Source organism: Anser anser (assembly GCF_964211835.1).
Source record: "Anser anser genome assembly, chromosome: 10".
Lineage (NCBI taxonomy): Eukaryota > Metazoa > Chordata > Aves > Anseriformes > Anatidae > Anser > Anser anser.
The window spans coordinates 5,599,903-5,618,995 of record NC_139730.1 but is presented as its reverse complement, the minus strand read 5'-3'; the positions used below and the strand labels follow the sequence as shown (position 1 = coordinate 5,618,995).

Here is a 19,093-nt window from a genome sequence, read left to right as displayed (position 1 = left end):
CTTTATCAGGGAAAAATAAAAGACTGTAAAATAAATTTTTTGTAATAAGATTCTGAGCCATAAACAATAACACATAGAAATATATTTTTTGTTTAAATACACTGACGGTTCTACCATAATCAAGTTTTTTATATCAAATGTAATACAATGACTCTTTACTGCTTTCTATTTTTGATTTACTATTTTTATCTTAAAATAATACTCATGGCCAAAGACATATGAAAAATCTATATTTTGTCATTCTATTATTTTTATATTCTTTTTAATGATATGGTATAAAAATCATATTCTAATAAAGGACACCTGTAGCATAAATACGCTAAGACACTTTTATATCAATGGCAAAAATCTGTAGTCATTTAATACCCTAATAAGATGGATAAGAGCTCAAAAATAGCTTCAGGGGAGTAACCCTTGTGCTAAATTAACAAAAATTAATATTAACTTCTGAAATATGTGATAGAAAATCTTTAATGTAAAACCCCCACAGTATTCATTCAAAAAGATGTATCAGTTCTTAACCCAACTCAAATGCAAATGGTCATTTTCATCTGCAAAATATTTTCACAGGAATAATCATTACATTTAGTGAAAAGTTGAACAAAAGATCATGTCAGAATTAAGATTTGTGTGGAAAGAGCACACTACCTGAAACTGGAATATCAATTTCATTAAGTCCTCTTTATCTCATTCTGCTACAGACCTTCCTCTTTTTTTCTGCCTGAAAAACTGCACCCAGCTTCCCCGTGTCCCAGCTCAGTGATCAGTACCACTACATGGTCAAAGATTTACAATTTTTTTGGTGGGAGCAGATGAAGAACTTTATTTCTCCACCTTCTTAGCCAATATGTTCCAACTTGGGTCTCTTTCAGTAAACAAACCCATATTTTAGTGTTTTGTGGTTGCTTTTTTTTTTTTTTTAAAGGAAAGCAAAACTAGCAGAAAACAGTTTTTCTCTTTCTTTTAATGCGTTGGTTTAGTTTTTAATATTCCATATTAAAGAGGCAGAAAAATATTTTTTGAACTTCAAATACATTTTCCAATCAGTTTTTAATTACTTCACTCTGCCACTCCACTGCAAATCCTAACACCTCCCAGTGTGATTGTTTCCTGCTAACAGAGACATTTTGCAGACAGATTGAGTGTCAATATTATTAGCAGCAAATTATTCACGTTGCGTGAATAGCCTTATAATCCTTATTTACTGTGAATATTCAGGAACCTATTGTTTTTAAAATAATAACTTTTAATAAGCTCTGAGGATTCTAATGACATTTTATTAATGCTATCAAGGTTTTAGGGCAGCAGAGATAAAAATGTTATTCTTCTGATTCAATGCATTACAGTGACAACAATACCAAGTTTGTCCCTAAAATGGTAAAGACAGCAGAAAACATACGTAGCAACCTTGCGTCCATGCTATCCGGTGCTAGTACTTGTCTTCCTGTGTGGTACTTAGATAAAGGTAGGGAATGAGTAGCTGTATCAAGTAGTTTGCTACTAAAATAGCCTTTCACTGTTTATTTTCCAGCTAAGTCAATTAGGCAAGGTGGTGCATCAACATTCAGTATGTGCTGATTTCAGATATATTGGCAGGCTTTTAAATAAACACCAATGAAAGGAGTATACATCTGTTAAAAAAAAAAAAAAAAAAAAAAAGCAAGCTCTTAGGGAAATAAATACTAAAGATGGCATGCTATTACCCAAAAACACAGGAATTGGAAGACTGCTTTGTTGTCTCAGTATTTTTTCTGCAGATGACTTCATTTCCCAAATAGTGTTGTTGGTGTTTTGTTTTTTTTTAAACACAAAACTTTAAGCTTTCTCACAATGCTGTCTTGTTTGAATGCATGCATAAATAAATTCTGATCATCTGCTTCAAATCTAACTTTATGTGAAAATAAAGAAGTAGTTTTAAGCTTTCTAATTAAAACACTGAGACCTTCCCCATCAAATGACTCCAGTTTTACACCCACCTGTATGCTGCTATAATTCAAAGAACCTGCTTGTCCCAACTCAGCTCAAGGTTTATACAAATTGTTGAGGTAGGCATTGGAAATGTATTTTTGTAATGACAAGCCCTGAGTGGAATTATTCTCTGCAAACAAGTTGAGTATGTGAGGATAAAGTAGAAGGAGAAAGTGAAGTGTTCAAGGTCAGAGGACAAAAATTTCAAGATCAAGAATAAAACATGGAGACCCTAAATCCCAGGTCAGCACTCTACCCACTGCTTCTATAAATCAACAATTATCTCAGCATTTAACCTAAATAACATTTTAGATGCCTTTGGTCCACAAGTTGATGCCTACCTGTACCTCCATCTTTTTATCTCCCCAGCTTAAAATTTGTCTGATTAGTCAGAGCGTGATTTCATGGATTTGTTCCTGCCGCATTACAAAGGGTTAAGAGTTGAAGTCCACCAGAACAATGACTTTTGTAGACAGCATTTCTCCTCCTCATCCCCCCAGACTCTGCTTTAATAAACACTTGATCGGTTGGCTTAAAAATTAACCATATGGTGCTGTTTGTAAGATATAGACTCAAGGCTCAGGAAGGGCATGATCTATTTAGCCTGTCTGGGCAAATGATTTCAGTGTTTCAGTGTTAACATCACAGTCAACTTACTGTTGTTAGTGGAGCATGAGCAGGAGACTAGGTAACTTCTTAAACCACAGACCTAAAAATAAAGAAATTAAATCATTTTAAGAAGTCATCTGATGACTGAAGACAGAAACAGTGTGAAGAGTCATGGGTGCATTGATTTGTCTCCAGTGGCAGAGATTGCATTACTCAAGTCCATTCACCATCACTTATTAATTGTACAGTCACTGAAACTGAGTGAACTAAAGCATTTGTTAACACCCATCTTAATTCAGAACACTTGTTTCACCCATGCCTTACTATTTGCAAACATGCAGGCAAGTAGGTTTTGTTCAGATAAAGATTTAGGAAATGAATATTCCTACCAGGAAAGAGGCTATTTTCTCACAAAGGTAGTCTTGCATGTATTAAATATTTGACATTCCTTCTTTTCTGGCCTAAAAAAAAAAAAAAAAAATGTTATACTAATCCAATCAAGAGTAAGAAAGAATAACATTTGATCTACATTACTAATCATCCACCAATTAAAAATCCTGAGCATTATGAAGATGAAAAGTTTACACAATGAAATATCCCAGTGTACAGCCATGCAAATAATCACTGAAAAAGAATCATTTTTTTAAAAAGCTGGATGTAAGCAGAAAATATATTCATCCCCAAAGTCTCTGTAATATGAATAATTTAAGCAACTCGAGTAAGCAATATTAGGCATTCTTTGCAATGTCACTGAAATCATAGAAATGGTAGTCAGAAATCTTCTGTACTCTTCTGACTCTGTGACCCATGGGAAGTCATGGTACCTCTGGGTGACCCATGAGTTTGTCTGTCTGTAAAACAGGTATTTTAAATAATATGAATCTAATCACACTGCTGTTCTCAGTACAGTATGTTTGGAAAGTGTTCTCAGATCACTGGATAAAAGTGCTATATTAGTTCAAACAATGATGATTATTATCTTTCAGGGATTTTTATCCTCAGTGAAAAGCAAAAAGAATTACTGGCCAATTTCGTCTAGTAAATGCTGAATACTTGGAATGCTTCCCGTTCATAGTCATTCTGTGGCTTTCCTGTGTCTGACTTATGTTTATCTTCATTAAGTGGAATAATGCAAGTCAAAATAGCTACAAGTAAACTGTCTGCTGGATAGGGAACAGTTGTTAGTTCATGGGAAATGGATCGTAAAAAATGTGCTCCTTTGACTTTAGAAAAGAGCTCTAAATTGATCCATTTCCAGTTCAAAGCTCCTTAAAACATACTGAGCAATCTCACCTGATGTTTCATCACCATCATCACGTCTTTCTAGTTCAACAGGGGATGGATTACTCTGAAAGTTTTTGTCTCGATCAAAGTTCACCAGAAAGTCCTGATTCACAGGGGAAGGCAGGGAGAGCATCTCTTATACTTACTGGAAGCCCGTCCGAATAAGCAATTGTCCTGGGTTCTTTGAACTTTGGAAGAGGTGGAGATGCAGTCATATAGAAGATGAACTGCTTCCCTTGAAGGAGCACAGCACATATCTGTGCAGATTGATGGAGTCATAAGTCACTAGAAGCTAACCTGGGTACAGCCTGAGGTAAAGCTGAAAGCTAAAGTCATTCCAGGTGGGCTGGTAGAAGGAAAAAACAAATCCTAGACATTCACATATGAGGTCGTAACTTCTGTTCCATTGAAGCCCATGTATAAATATTTTAGATTTATATTTTAGAAGTTTTAAGCCTCTCTATAAAATGCGTTTAACTTCAGGTTTTATTTTAAAATGCCTCTCGAGTCAGCGAGGTGCCATACTCTCTCAAGGATTCCAAGCAAATCTCTCTTGACCAATCCAAATTCATAAGCCAAACCATATGATTTCAAAATACCTTCAATTGCCTCCTGGATCATATGTCCACATCTGGAAATGATGGATATTCTCCTCCCAGCTGCAGAAGAGGAAAATTCTGCATTAGGCTAAAAACACTGAGTAAATTGCAAGAGAGAAGGGTCAGCTTTCTAAAATTACAGTGGTCAAGGTAAGTCAAGCACTTTAATGGAAGGCTCAGATCCAAGATCAAAATCATTTTACAAATCTCTGAGCAATTCCACCTAAAAACATGCAGAATGTTTTGGTTGGTTTTATGGTGAACACAGCCAACGGGCAGCAAATTCACATAGCTGGAGACTAATCTCCCTTCACACGGGACACAAAGCAGGTGCTCTCCATAAGGATGAAACTGTGCCCCAAATTTGGTTGATGTAAAGCAGGAGAGAACTTTCTGATGGGAAATGGCTGTAAATTACGGGAAGATCAATAGAGAAGAACTATTCAAAGCTGAAATCACGGTTTTGAGCTCACCTTGCTGAAATGTCTTTCTCTAAATTATTCTTAAAACACTAAAGGATGTATTAGTTGATCAGTAATAACAGGAAAAAATTATTCAATAAAGAAAGACAGAAGCAACTGTGGAATTTTTATGATGTATGACTGAATTTACATCAGTCAATTATGTTACCTTTCCTTGCACCCCTTTTCCTTACCCTTTTTGTGCAATTATCTATATTGAGATGTCAGCTTCTATGGCTTATAAAGAATCACTCTTATATTAAGTGATACACAAATAGAGCAGAATTCATTGGAAGGTATGTCATTTTGTGTTATCATTAGTGATAACACTACATTAATAATTAAGTTGAAACAAATAGTCTATTTGTCTGTCTATGTCTCTGAATCGTTACCTCACTAAGTCTTGTCTGGGAAAGTCTTATTGCTTCCCAAAGGAATCATGTTGGGTAGGACCTTAGGTAGAATTAAAACATCATCTAGAAATCTAGAAAGGACCACAGTATAGACTGCATTTCCTGACAGGAGAAAAAAAAAAAAAAAAAAAGAGAGAAAAAAAAATAGGGTTGGAATTTTCATCAGGATTTTTCTTATGTTACATTTCTCCATTAAAGAATCTTAGATATATATGCAAATGATGAAGCACAAGGAAAAAAAAATGTCTGAAGATCTCTGAAATGACATGATCTAAAAACTCAAAGCTAGGATAGGCAAATCAAAATGAGTTACAACTGAGTCAAAGAAAACTATGCTGAATTTTAGGGATTGGTATAATTGAACATTCTTGCAGATACCAATCTAAAATTCTTAAGTGGGCAGCAAATCTTGCAAGAATATAGTTTTCTCACAATATTTCTAATAGCTTCTGTTTTTAGTGAGGTTAGAGATAACAGGAAAACAGTATGTCTCCATGTTATTTTGACTCTTGCAGCTAAGTGCTGGCTGGAATACTAGGGACTAATTCCAGAGCTGACGTAAATAAGCTTACTCAAAGACAGTGAGACAACATCAATTTACACAAACCATAGTTCAAGCCTGGGAAATTCAGATGCATGCAGAAGTTTAGATAAGATACATCTAGGCAAATATTTGAGGTATGTATACACATCTATATATAATGCTTTCTAAACCACTTTAATCTCAATGTACTTATAGGAGCTGTCTAAAAATAAGAGGAATCTGCTATGGGGAACTGACCTGCAAGGATGCAAGAAAGTGCAGAGAAGTTCCTCTATCAGATTTGTTTCATACCCATAAGTATCCCACAGTACCCAGAGAAGAAGGCTCCTCACCCAGTGTCCTCTCAAAGAAGAAAGGCGGAGAAAAAAGTCCTGCTAAGGGGCCGTTCAGAGATGCTCTGAGCTATGTTCTGGAGGATATCCATCTTCCATGTTCTAAACAGGGATCCTGGGAATGACACTCACATAATTTAATCTGCCCAAATAATTCATTTCCCTAAAATCACATCGTCTTTACCTCCCAAGAATATCAAAAGCATATCCAGTGGAGATGATCAGTTTAAGCATAAGAGTAACCATTCCTGCATTTTAACTCCGTTTGGTAGAGTAGACATATTTCTATGGTTCTGGTAAAGGAATAAGTTTGCCTCAGTTCCCTCGTCTTTAGAAAGAGAATGGGCCTATCTCCCAGATAAACACTAAGGTTTCATTAGAAGTTGGAAAGCATATCAAAGATGGATTCTTCAACGTGTTTCACTTGGCCTAGTCCCCCATTTTCTCAACCTATTCCCCTTCTCTAGAGGAGAGTCATAGGAAACAATTGCATTGAAACATTGTGTATTTATCTCAGGGAAAAAAATATATATAAATAAATAACCACAAAGTCCAGGGTTTGTATTGTTTTAAAAAAGATATTCACACTGGGCTCTAATTATGCGCATAAACATTGCTAATGTATTTGCTATTAGTCTGTGTGACACCTTATTCCTTTAAGTTTGCATCTCTTGGCATGGGCTAGGAAAAGTCTCTCCTCTCTGAGAAGGCTAGTTAAGATGTATCTTGCTGTTTCCCCGTATCTTTAGTATGCAGGGAGCGCAGAGATGGAGATAAAAGGAGAAATGTCTATCTTTGAGTCCTCTGCAATACAGAATAAGTTATCAACCTACTAACATGCATGTCTGAATAGACTCCTTTGGCAGGAGGGAGATTTTATCTGTCCTGACATGCGAATTCCTCCCTCATGTCAATCCATGAAAGTACTAAAGAATAAACTCTCTAGTAAAATGAATGTGGCATACCACTGGGACTTAGAGAGCATCATATTTTCCCCTAGCTACTTTTTTTTAATTCTCCAACTGAATCCTTGATATCCATATAAATTAGTCACTCTGAAGAACTACTTGAAAATCCATTGCTTTAATCTCATAGGCTTGGGGAGGGTGGCTCACTTTACTAAGGCTTGGGAGTTCGTTGTCTCTTTATTTTTCCTCTTCAACTGAGCAATGTGCCATCACATCCAGCCCCTGTGCAGGAGCGTTAGGGTAGCATTTGTGCTGGAAGCTTTGCAGCTGTGCAAGTCAAATGAGCAGGCACTACTTTGCCCTCAGATCTGGTAGGCCCCAAGGTGCAGATATGAGCAGTCAAAATGTCCTATTTAGCATCATGAAGTGCCCACCCATGCGTGAGCAAAAGGATGCAATGTTTTCAATGAAGCTGAGCACAGTTGGTTATTGCATTCTGGGGGCATGAGAGGGAAAGTCACATTGGTCTGTTTGCAGATAAATTTTCTGTCTGCTTTCACATATATTTGTTTCCACAGACAGCACCAGTGTGAGGAATCCTCATTCACCAGTCTCTATAGCACCTAGAACAAACAGGGCTGCCTCTCTGCTGAAATGGATCCCTTAGTCTTCACTTATGCAATAATTTCACATCAATAGTGGTTGTATGAGAAGAATAATAATCATTTTTATAGAGCAAAACATAACCGAAATGGTAAAGAAAAAAATAAAAGCAACAAAAAAGAGGTAAAATAAAAATGGTCGTCCATCCTTTCTTCTTTTGGTCTCTTGTGTTTATCCCTAGATATTTATGATGTACTGCATAACACCATACTGGTTCTCATTGTATTGTGTCGAAGGCAAGAAGTTATACTTTGATTTGTGTTTTGCCTGTGCTTTTGTGTCTCAGATAAAGAATTTAAATGCTAGACAATTCTTATCACTTTTTATTAATATTTTAAAGTAGTCTCTTAAGAATCAAGCACATGAAGTTGTTTTTACATCTTTATGTAATAACTCCAGACTGTAATGCCCTTCATCGCTTCCCCTGATTTTATTTGCACTCTATTTACTATTCTCAACTTTTCTTTGTATGTGGTACCTCTGATGCTAGATGCAGTTCACTGGACTGCTTGCTTTCCATTCTTTTTCCTGACTCTTTGTGCATCTATAACTGGAGTTTTTATTTAAAAACAAATGTAAAAACTCAAAGTAAGCTAATCTAGTTCCTCTAGGCTCATAGTGAATGGTAGTCTCTGTGACCTTCCAATGGATAGTTAGGGATTTGATAGGAATCTCCTCTACTGATCCTATTACCAGAACTCCAAATTTTAAAAAGTACACAGCTGAGGACTATGTAAACAAATCTAGAAGATGGATAGATATGGAAGGATAATCCACTGTGCCTTTTTGTAATTGAAGCAGGGATGGATGAACCTCGAGAACAATCCCCATGTTGCCAATGGGTGCGCACTTGCTTTTGCCTTTAGTTTCCTAGAGGAGAATGGAGTCTGAAGTTTTCCCACAAAAACAAATTGATGGCAATGTGCTGTAATGACACCTCACTCATTTCTTTAAAAATAATCAATTCCACAGGGTGACATTTTCAAACTTCTGTCATCAGGTCTTTTCAGCTAAGCTAAGCTGAATCTTTTCCAAAGCTTACAGATAAGGAAAAAAAAAAGAAAAAGAAAAAAAAGAAAAAAAAAACTTATTTTATGGATCAAAGGATTTCCCAATAGATTAAGACTTTTCATTTTTAATATTCAAACTCCTCATTTTGAGTGCAGAACTAAGGGGAAAAAGCAACTCGTCAGGTGTGGAGTCTGGAAAGGCGTTGGCGAGATTTTCCTTAGGCCTGAAAAGCAGTGAAGGAAATAAACATCCGAAGCATGGATGCTTATGCTCTAACTCTTTCCTTTACCGTGAACACCAACTGGAAAAGTAGAAAGCCTGGAAATATATGTAGCATTGAATGAAAAGTTGGAAATACAAAATCAGCCTGTTAAAGGAGGAGAGTCACACTCTGGGTTAAATTCAGAGTGGAGAAAGAAAACAGTACTGATCGGCTGCTTCATATCTGTCTCTCTCTAGACACATATGCACACACACACACAAACACGGAAAATGTGTTTGATCCTGCCCTTTTCTATGCAAAAGCGTGCCTCAGAGTAGGCGATAAATCATCCACTTGGGCATGTGCACACAGAAGCCAGTTTGAAAAATTCAAGGAGCAGAGGAATTGCCATATTGAATCAGACTATTGGTCCATCAAGTTTGGTATCATGCCTCCAGCAGTGGCTAAACCCTGAGACTTCAGAGGAAGGCGACCCTCAAAATCCACAGAGAACTTAGCTCAGTCTGTAGATGGGGGAGGGAAAAATGTTCGTCCTAACCCCTGCAGGCAGTAAATGTGTGTCCTATAGAGCGAGCTTGGATTTTCCTAATGTAGAGCCGCAACTATAATTACTAGTTTGAAGCAGGACAGCAGAACAATGTTTGCAAACATTCATTCACATAAAAAGCTGTTAATTCACTTTGACATCATTTGTGACCCTTTTCCAGGAAGGTTCATTTGAGCATGCAGTTTTGTTTATGGAAAGCAAAAGTTTGCTAAATACTCTGGAAGTGCTTCTCTGAACATTTGTTTCAGAAATGACGTACTCAAACTTTTCATTTATTTCTGCGCCTCTCAGTCATCCACACAGGAAAGAGAAACGGTGCCACATAATACACACATTGACACAGACGGTGAAATCATGGCTTACAAACAGCAAATACTCAAAGTAAAAGGCAAAAGAAATGCACAGTACATCAACACCAACGTATGGGAAATTCCTGAAGGGATGTGCAACTTTTTTCAAATAAACCATTCTGTGACAAAAGCTCTCCTAAAGGGTCAGCTGACATTTCTGGAAAATCATCCAGACTATTCAACCTAATCTCCTGTGTCAGCAAAATTCAGCAGCTGGACGCACACTTCTGGGCTAAATCCACATTTAGCAGAAAGGGGAGATTGTTAGTCACCTGTCTCTAGATCAATTTAAATGTCATGTGCCACTGGAGAGCTAAATTTTGAGGAAAAATATTTTGCTATGTCATTTCCTGCCCACTTGCACTTACATCGTTGATTGCCCTAGTCACAAAAAATTTCCATGTGCCTATACTCATGCTCAAGAGAATCATCCTGCAAACACCCTTTTCATGACTATGGAGGTAGCAACAAGCCACAGATGTATTTCACTAGAAATAGGTGGACTATAGTTAAACTGCACATAAAGTTTATATATAGGAGCTCTCTTTCTTGTTATTAATTAGAAGTCGGTGTGAGGGATGGGAGAACGTGCAAACAGAAAAAAAAAAAAAAAAAAAAAGGTTTAATCTGGGCTGGGCATCCTTTTTGCTTAATCCGAAAGCAAAGGGTAGACTAGTAAAGCCTCTGGGGTCAGAATACTGTTGTTACATTTGTATTATAAAAGAGAAAAGGAAAAAAAAATAATGAAAAGATTGCAACTGTCAGAACGTGTCAGCCTGAGTAAGCACTTACTTGAAAAAAAAAAAAAAGGTTTACCCCAAAACACATATCTGCTTTAACAAGTCATATCTGGTTTTGGTTCATGTCCCTTAGTGCCCCCAGAAATGCAACCCAGGCACTTGATTTCATAGCTAGGTTTGCTGAAATTTAGTCTGGGCGACCTGGCCGAGGCCCAGCCAGGCCTCACCTCACCACAGGCCTCAGGCCTGTGTCCTCCAGCAGATCTGTGTCTCAGGGAGCTGGGCAGTCTGCTCGGCTCCACCTAGAAGTTCTCAAGTGAAGTTTAACCACATGAAAATTGAGTACAGCTTTGGTAGGTGGGTAACGCCAGGGTATGCAAAAATGAGGCTGTAAGCCCCATCGTGCTCCCCCAAACCCCGCTCTGCCTGCCTTTCTTCTCCCACCTCTCCAGCTCAGCCTTATCAGCATGGCCTGAACAATGCAGGGAACAGAACTCAATGCGATCTTCTTCTGTTAAATCAATTTCTATTACAGTTACAATTTGTTTTGCAGCTTCTTTTGTGGCTTCTTAAAAAAAAAAAAAAAAAAAAAGTCTCTCCTAGATTTTTTTTTCTCCCCCAGTTCCCTACCTCCTCCCTAGGGCCTCAGCTTGTGCCTCTGTGTAAGTCCTGGGGTCTTGGGTGTCAAATGTCAGGCCTTGTACAGAGCTGTCAAAGAGGAGAATAGGCTGAGATGATTGATGACTGCAAAGCCTGAAATCCAAACCTCTGCTGCAAATGCTTCTTTTACAAAAAAGCTGGGGCAACCCACAGTGGCTATATTCAAGGTCAGCTCGCATACCATTACACCCACCGCTTTGGGCTTCTAACAAGCCATCGCATTCATAGAGGATTTCTCGACTCTCTGTCCCTGTGTGTGTCTCTCTCTCTTTCTCTCCCTCCCCTTACTCTCCTGGCAACCCCCTGCCAAAATTTTCAAGCACTTAATCCCAATAAAAAAAGGCATGGCCTTTTTTTTTCCCTCCCCTCCCTCCCTCTCCTTCAGGCTGCATTTGCTATGAGGAGCCACGGGCTGAAGCTTAATGCTGCACAAGTCAGATGACAAGATTATTAATGGGAGCAGGGCAATGTCATATCTGATTTCATGCATATTCATGAACGGAGTCATACAGCTGGGACCATGCGCCATGAAGAGACAGAGCAAGAGAGAAACTTTTACACCCCCTCCTTGCCGTGAAGAATCTGATCCTGGAGATTAAGAGTCCTGCCTTGCAAAATTCAATTGTTCTCTTTATATGTTAAGAAAAAAAGGGGAACTGCTTGCATGTTAATAATGACGTGGTGCCAAGATGGTATGAATATCTCTTTTTTCCCTGTCAATAAATTAACTGCCCCGAAGCCGATCTTAGCCTGGAGTACACTTTCTGCAAGAAAAAAAAAAAAAAAAAGATGTACACCATCACCTCAAAACAGAATGATTTCCAGAAGTCCCAACATAGCTTAAAAAAAAAAAAAATAGAGAGAGAGAGAGAGAGAAGAGAAGAGGAAGCTACACATATACTTCAGCATGCACCCTAGGTAAAGGGGGAGAAACTGAGCACAGGAGAACTCTATTAGAGGTCTGCTTTGTACCCAGTGCCTGTTCGAAAAAGGTGAGACATGACGGTTAAGGGATTAATAGCATTTTACTCTGTAGCTTTACATGGCAGCTAGCTCCTCTTGCCTTTTCAGTAGCGCCTTACAAAATGTGAAGAATTTTATTCCCATTTTACATCTGGGTAAATTGAGGCATAAAGCTTTTATGGTTTACTGGCCCCATAACCACCTTATCAGAAAGGTTCCCATTAACTTAGCAGGATAGGACCTGTAGGCACTTTAGCTGAAGTCAAGAAGTGAATAGCAGAGTAGTAACACAGCTATACCAGGGAGTTAATTCCATCTTCTGTTCTATGTTGAGAAATAACACTTCTTCCTACAAGACACCAGAACAAATAGGAAAATGTAGGTACTGTGACACTTAGCAAAATATCTATGATATTTTTCCCTTTTCAAAATCCATCAGTATTATTTCTGAGGCTTTGTGAAAATTAAACTCTGTTATACCTGTCTCATGCACTATTTCTTAGTAAAAGGCTATTTTTCAGGCACTTAAAATATTCCGTTCAGCTAAGCAGCAGCATTTATTTGTGAAGAGACAGAGGCACACCATTCCCTCGGACAGGTGAGGACCAAAATAAATAACAGAAGCAGCATGTGCAACTGTGAAATCAATTTGGAATTTAATTGCTGAAAACTATCTGACAATAAACTATAACAGTGCATGAAATGGTCCTGTAATGGAAGTGGTGGCTGTTCCTGGAGTTATTTTGAATTAGTTGTGGATAAAGCACAAGATTACAGTAGGAAACCAGCCTAGATACTGGTCCTAGCAAATAGACAGATGACTTCTTTGCACCTTTAATTGCTATCATTCAAGGCCAGCAGCATATTCTCTCATGAGGATGCCAAACAATCCACGTGATCCAAATGCTCTTTGGTACAAGCTGATCTGAGTTACCCGTAGGGCTATCACAACAGGCTTTCTGGCACAGAGTGACAGATTCAGGCTTTCTGAAAAGCAGGGGTTTTATTCTAGTTTGGGGAAAAGGGATGAAGACAAGGAGTTTTGCTGTTCTTCTTTGAGGGCTCATTTCATAACTGTACACAGATATGCTCCCAGCTATGCAAACCTCATCATGAAGTATATAAATTTAGAGAGAGAGCCCATATCTAGACAGGAGTAGGAAATAAAACCAGAAGTATCACCCAGTAAGAAAAACTGAAAACTTGCTGGGTAGTGGCTCTAGCAGGTACAGGTTAACATGGGCTGGGAAAAGCAGCTGCAGTGTGCAATAAATCAGGTTTCACAGAAATTGTAGGGCAATACATCTTTACGTGGTAGAGCTAGGACACGTTGCAGGAATCTGGCTCTGCCACTGGACTACCAAATGACCTTGGGTGACTCACTTTACCTCCTGGCCCTCTGCTTTCCCATCAGTAAAAGAACAGTGACAACTACCTTCATTAAGTGCTTTCAGAGCATTTTATAACAGCAAGATATTGCTGCTATTACCATGCAGATGGCTATGACTTTGTCGTAATCACCTATCAGAAGATAGTGACAGTCTTAAGGGTTCCTCTTGAGCCCATGCATAGAATACTGTTAAATATCAAACCTTGTTTTAATTTCTACATTTGAAGATGTGACCTCATATCTGTAATCATTTTCCAAGTAGTGGGTAATTTAAAGGACTGAAAAAAATGACATTTTTCTCATTCAAACAAGCAAAATGAAAAATAAAATAAAATCAAAACCCACAACTGATAGATATTATAGCGGTAGGAAGAACACGACAGTGATATCAGAACAGAGGAAATAACATGTTAATGACATTCAATATTCTCCCTGTGTCAAGTCATCAGCATTTTTATTGCCACTTTTCCTCCGAATACAGTATCAGAATTTATTGAGACAATCTGTCTCTATCACCTGTGATATAATATATTTTATTCAATAAGATACTGAATAATATTTATCTTTCAACTCCAATGACTAGTTTTAAGGGCAATAACAGCTTTTTACACAACAGTTACAAGTGTAGGAGTTTGTAAGTTTTAATGTCAGACCTAAGGGCTACAAAGACTTTCCCGTCAGGTAGAGAGCAGTGAAACACTTGTACTTTTACCTCCCTAGTTTTCTGATTATTTGCCCTTTGATATGTTTCTCATTCATAAAAGAGCTGGTGCCAAAAGACAAAACAAGTGGTCCTAGTGCTGATCCTGCAAGCTAGCTTTTAATGGAAACTGAGGCTAGAAGAAGCTGGCACTTGTCATAAATTCAGGAACTCAGCAGCAGAGCCTGTATTCAATCTCCAAGGGGGGAGAGGACAGTCAAGAAAAACCTCTCCCATTACTGCAGAAGGAAGGCAGGCAGAAGAAAGGCTGGAAGAGTAAAATGAAGAACACTGAGGGTTTATCATCTCTTGTGCAAAGCGTGTGTCTTCATTTTAACCAGCCAAGTTAACTTTTCTACTGGCCAGCCTGCGTACCAAGAACAGCACAGCTTTGCAACAATAGCCAACATATCTCTGCTTGTGTAAGTGCACAGGTTTCCCGTGCTCCCCAAAGCAGCTGCATTTAGCAGCTATGGACTGCATGGCTGTTCCTCCTGATTTCAGGGCAATGTGGAGGGAGGAAATCCTGGCTGTCCGTAAGCACCAGAGACAGAGGTGATATTGGCTTCAAAACAAAATGAACTCTCCAGGTTACGTGAGATATTTCCAATCTGGGGCAATAGCCTTAAAATAAGAAAGGGAGGGGGAAGAAACAGAAGCACTGCAATTAGAAGTTGCTTTTTTTTTTTTTTCTTTGAAAGAAAGAGCAGTAACGCTGGAGAGATGGAAACCAACTTTGAAATACAGCTGCAGCTGCTCCTGTTCTTGCTTTCCTCCCTTCCCTCAATCACTCTACAAGAAAAGGCTGTGTACTTCAAATCATTTCCTGCCTGCAGCATCCTGATAAAGCCAGGCTTCCTGCCATTTGCCCAGCGAGCTGGCACTCTGTCCTTTTCTTGTTCCCCTTGACATGTCCTAAGGCCTTCAATCAACCTGCTCTGCAGATCCCTGAGCTAGCTGTGATCAGAGGCACCAGATGCCATCAAGGCCAAGAAGTGGCTGTGCCTACAAAGGCATCCCAGGCAGTCACACCATCCCTAAAACCAGTTAATTCCCCCCCAGCCCTGCTCTGCTGCCCTCTTTTCAAGCAGGTCCAGCCTGATTGATGGCTCTGAGCTGCCTCTTGCAGGTCACTTGCTCCACTTGAACATCCCTGGCTCTTTCTTCTCTAACAGCATTTCTGCTGCCCAGTAGAAAGAAAAATCACTTGCCCCAAAGTGAGGCCCAGCCCTTTCTCACAAGGCAGGGCTTTGGAAAGGGGCTGAAGAGTGCTTCCATTGCCTTTGTATCTCCTAGCCCACTTGGGGACAAACTAGCACAGCCACAGCAACACCTTGTAAATATGGGTTTCTTGAAAGCTGACATTGGAAGAGCGAGGAAAACATCATCAGAGAGCAGGGAGTAACCTGACAGTGCCAGGATGGGAAAGCCATCAGGTTTTTATGGCCCTAGTGCCTGTGACTCCACATACACTGCCAAGAAAAGTCAGGAGACTCTACAGAGTTGTGAGTTCATCCCTGGAAAGCCAGAAATGCTGATCTGTCTTCTGACAGCATTCCTTGAAAAAAACTCATCTCCCCACATTTGAGTAAGAGATTGCCTGGGACTGAGTTGCAGTTTGGTGGCTGTGGTGGAGATTTGACCAGGCCCTTCTCTGTTCATTCTCCTCACAGTGCCCACCACCCTTGTGCCAAAGCAACAGGTCCCAGCAGGCCACATCTGCTTGGCAACAGGCAAATGTCATTTTCAAGCACATCATATTAAGCCTTTGTCCCTGTAGCCACATCCATCCAACGTATTAATGGCAGTGCATTCCCTTTAACTAACCCCCTTTTAAAGGCTGAGGGCAAACATAAACCTTGCTTCCGAAGTTGCCTTTCAAGGGCGAATGGAAACAACATCCCCACTGTCGTTTTCTGCATCAGTTGCCTGGCCACCCTGCCGGAGCTCACCCTGGTTTTCCACCAGGCAGCCTTTGGACTTCTGCAGCACTGCAATGGGCTACCTCAGGCTCCTGCCTTCCTGGGGCTGTGTGTGTGCAGGTGCCTCCTACATCTGCAGGCAGCACCAAGGAAGGGAGCTGTCAGGGGGCCTCTCCGATGCCCACGAAGGTGTGCTGCCTCCCTCCCTCCCCTTCCCTCTATCTCACACTCCTCCGCTCTCTCCCAGCAGCATGGCTCCTTGCCAGTGCATCGCACTGCCTCCAGGCAGCTCGCACTCCCTTTGCTTGGCTGGCTCTTTACTCACCTGGCCCCATCGGATCTTTCTGATTTCATTCCTGCCTTCCCTTTAGGCACAAAACTTGTTGTTATTACATTTTCCACTCCCTGCTGGGCCGTTGCTTTGCCTTCCTAATAATTCAGGGTAGTTTCAAGTAATTTTGGAGGGGGGTTAATTTGAATCTTTTCTTTCTTATTCCTCAGTTCAGAGGGAGTAGGTGTGTATGCAGAGGAAAGGAAGGTGCTACTTTCTCCTCTGCACATCAGCAGCCTTGCACACATGCATGCGTGTCATATGCATGTTCTAGCTAGTGATTGATGTAGGCAGTCTATATGTATATATATACGCAGTCTGATTGCTGCGAAGTTCTGGCCACCCCCTTCTCCCGTGGCACTGAGACATGTTGACCTCCCATTGCTTCCTATTCACTTGACACCAGGGTGTCTAGTTTTATCCAAATGAGCGGTTGAATGAGGTTCCTGGCACAATTTTTTATTTCAGAAAGGAAGACAAAAAGCTTTCTCGATACTGACTTGCAGAAGGCACTTCCCTTACCTCCGTTTCCACCCATATGCACCCCATCCAGCAGGCAGCCCAGGCAGATCAAACACAAAAAGCTTTGGGGGGGAGAAAGAAATCTGCTACAGTTATTTGGGATCCCATCCTCAATTACTCTGCACACATTATCACAGTCCCAGCTCATATAAGAAATGTGGTGTGAGCAATATGGGCTGGATTTGGCCCATTTTACTTATTCCTACAGAATTACCCACCGTGTTTTATAGGACTTCAAATATTGCAGAAGCATTAAAAGGAAAGCAAACAGGTGGTCTTCTATTGAAAAACATGCTGAAGTTTTATAGGCACATAATATCAGACAATGTACATAGGAAATATAAAAAAAGTGTATGGGGAGGCAGCAAGCAAACACTTATCAAATTTTCATTTATAACATAAACTTCCACTCTCATACCTATTGCACATGGTTGGACCATTATTTCCCAATGGAGTCCTGAGAAGGGCTTCTTCTGTCCTGAGCTTCCCACCCTTCTGGGCACAGTGGAAGGTGCTGAACCTGATTTTGGATATAAGTATTTAATAGTCTGCTGTCTTCCCCCTGTGTGACTGCAATGGTGGCAGTGCCACAACTTATTGATTTTATTTCAGATCTAAGGAACTGTGCATCTTCATTAGCAAGACAGCTTTATTGGGTGACCCAGGCTAATTTGCCTTCAGAATAGAGTTAAGAAGGTACCTGTTCTTCTGTCATTTGGGGGAATTTCTCACAAACCTTTTTCCTCCTCTTGTAAGCCTTTCATATACCTACGAGAAATGGAAGATAAGTCCCACAAAACAAATGATCAGATTTTGATGACAACTGAAAATCAGACAACTTCATGGGAGTTTCTTGAGTGTTATAAAAATATACATAAAAATGTAATGTGGTCCCCAAAAATTCACCAGGGGACAAACTGAAGAAATGTTGAATATTTTGTTAAAAAAGGCATTGCTGTGCACTCCTGGAAGCCTTTGGGGCCACATTTGAAAATCCAAATTCTACCCATGTCTGTATTCCTAATGTTTCTTACCGGTTGACTTTACATTATTCAGAAAAAAATAGTTAAAGGATATAAAAAAATTGCAAGGCTTTGGATCTGAAGCTGTACCCCAGTGGGCTTCAAGTTGGCCACCTACATAGATATCCAGCCTCAGCAAGTTGTTTGGGTTCCCTCTCTAGACCATGTAGGCCCTCTCTCTGCATTTCTCCACCAACTACAGTCAATGTTGTTCCTTGGTCACCAGAAAAATGCAGGTATTTTATCCTAAGATAGTTCTAATCAATTGTCCTGTCAAAAGGCTTACTCCTTCACGGTCCCCAAAAACTCCTGATGACTGACATTACTACCTTAGATCAGGATGAAATTCAGAGGTGAAACCCACCTTTGTGACACTGAGTCTCCAAAGAAATCCAGCTCACGCTTCCATTCTAGAGGTGCTGTGAGGCCCTGGACACTGCCTCACATATACCAAGGCATTTTAAAGTGCTATTAAAAATTCATGAACCTGAGTGCCAGGTAAGAAAAGCCTGAACAATATACCCAGGGTTGAGCCTGAAGCAAACCTGGGTGCCCCATAAACAGCAGTGATGCAAATATGCGTGGACATAAAATTCTCCTGCTGCCTAATTCATTTTTCTCCTTCTCTTTGAAGGAAGCATAACAAGTCCCACAACACCTCTCAGGTAGACCCGTGGTAGGCGGTGGTGCAGATGGGTGAGGTTACAGACCCCTATCAGTGCCAACTGGCATAGGGGCACCAAGAACATTTGAAATCTGCTAATCCCTTTTCAAAAGATGCAAATTGCTAAGTCAGTTCTAATGCCAACTTGGCTGCTTCTCTTCAACCAAAGAATTTAATACAGCAGAGGTCCCCTGAGAAGGAAAAATAGATTAAACCCCCCCTAAAACTTTGGTAGTTGATTTTACATACTGTGAGCCTCAGGCTGCT

The 19,093-nt window shown here is 39.8% G+C and overlaps 1 long non-coding RNA gene across 2 annotated transcripts in view; it reads right to left on the bottom strand.

Moving 5' to 3' along the window:
• Positions 1-55: 55 nt before the first annotated feature.
• Positions 56-19,093, bottom strand: part of LOC310904599 — a 47,169-nt gene continuing 28,131 nt past the window's right edge. Inside the window, exons 2-5 of one of the 2 annotated variants that reach the window (XR_014588462.1) lie at positions 4,461-4,520; positions 2,967-3,038; positions 2,626-2,677; positions 56-1,631 (exon numbers count right to left, since the gene is read on the bottom strand). This is a non-coding gene — a long non-coding RNA (uncharacterized lncRNA). The remainder of the gene's footprint in view (positions 1,632-2,625; positions 2,678-2,966; positions 3,039-4,460; positions 4,521-19,093) is intronic. The other variant, XR_014588463.1, reaches the window with a different exon arrangement.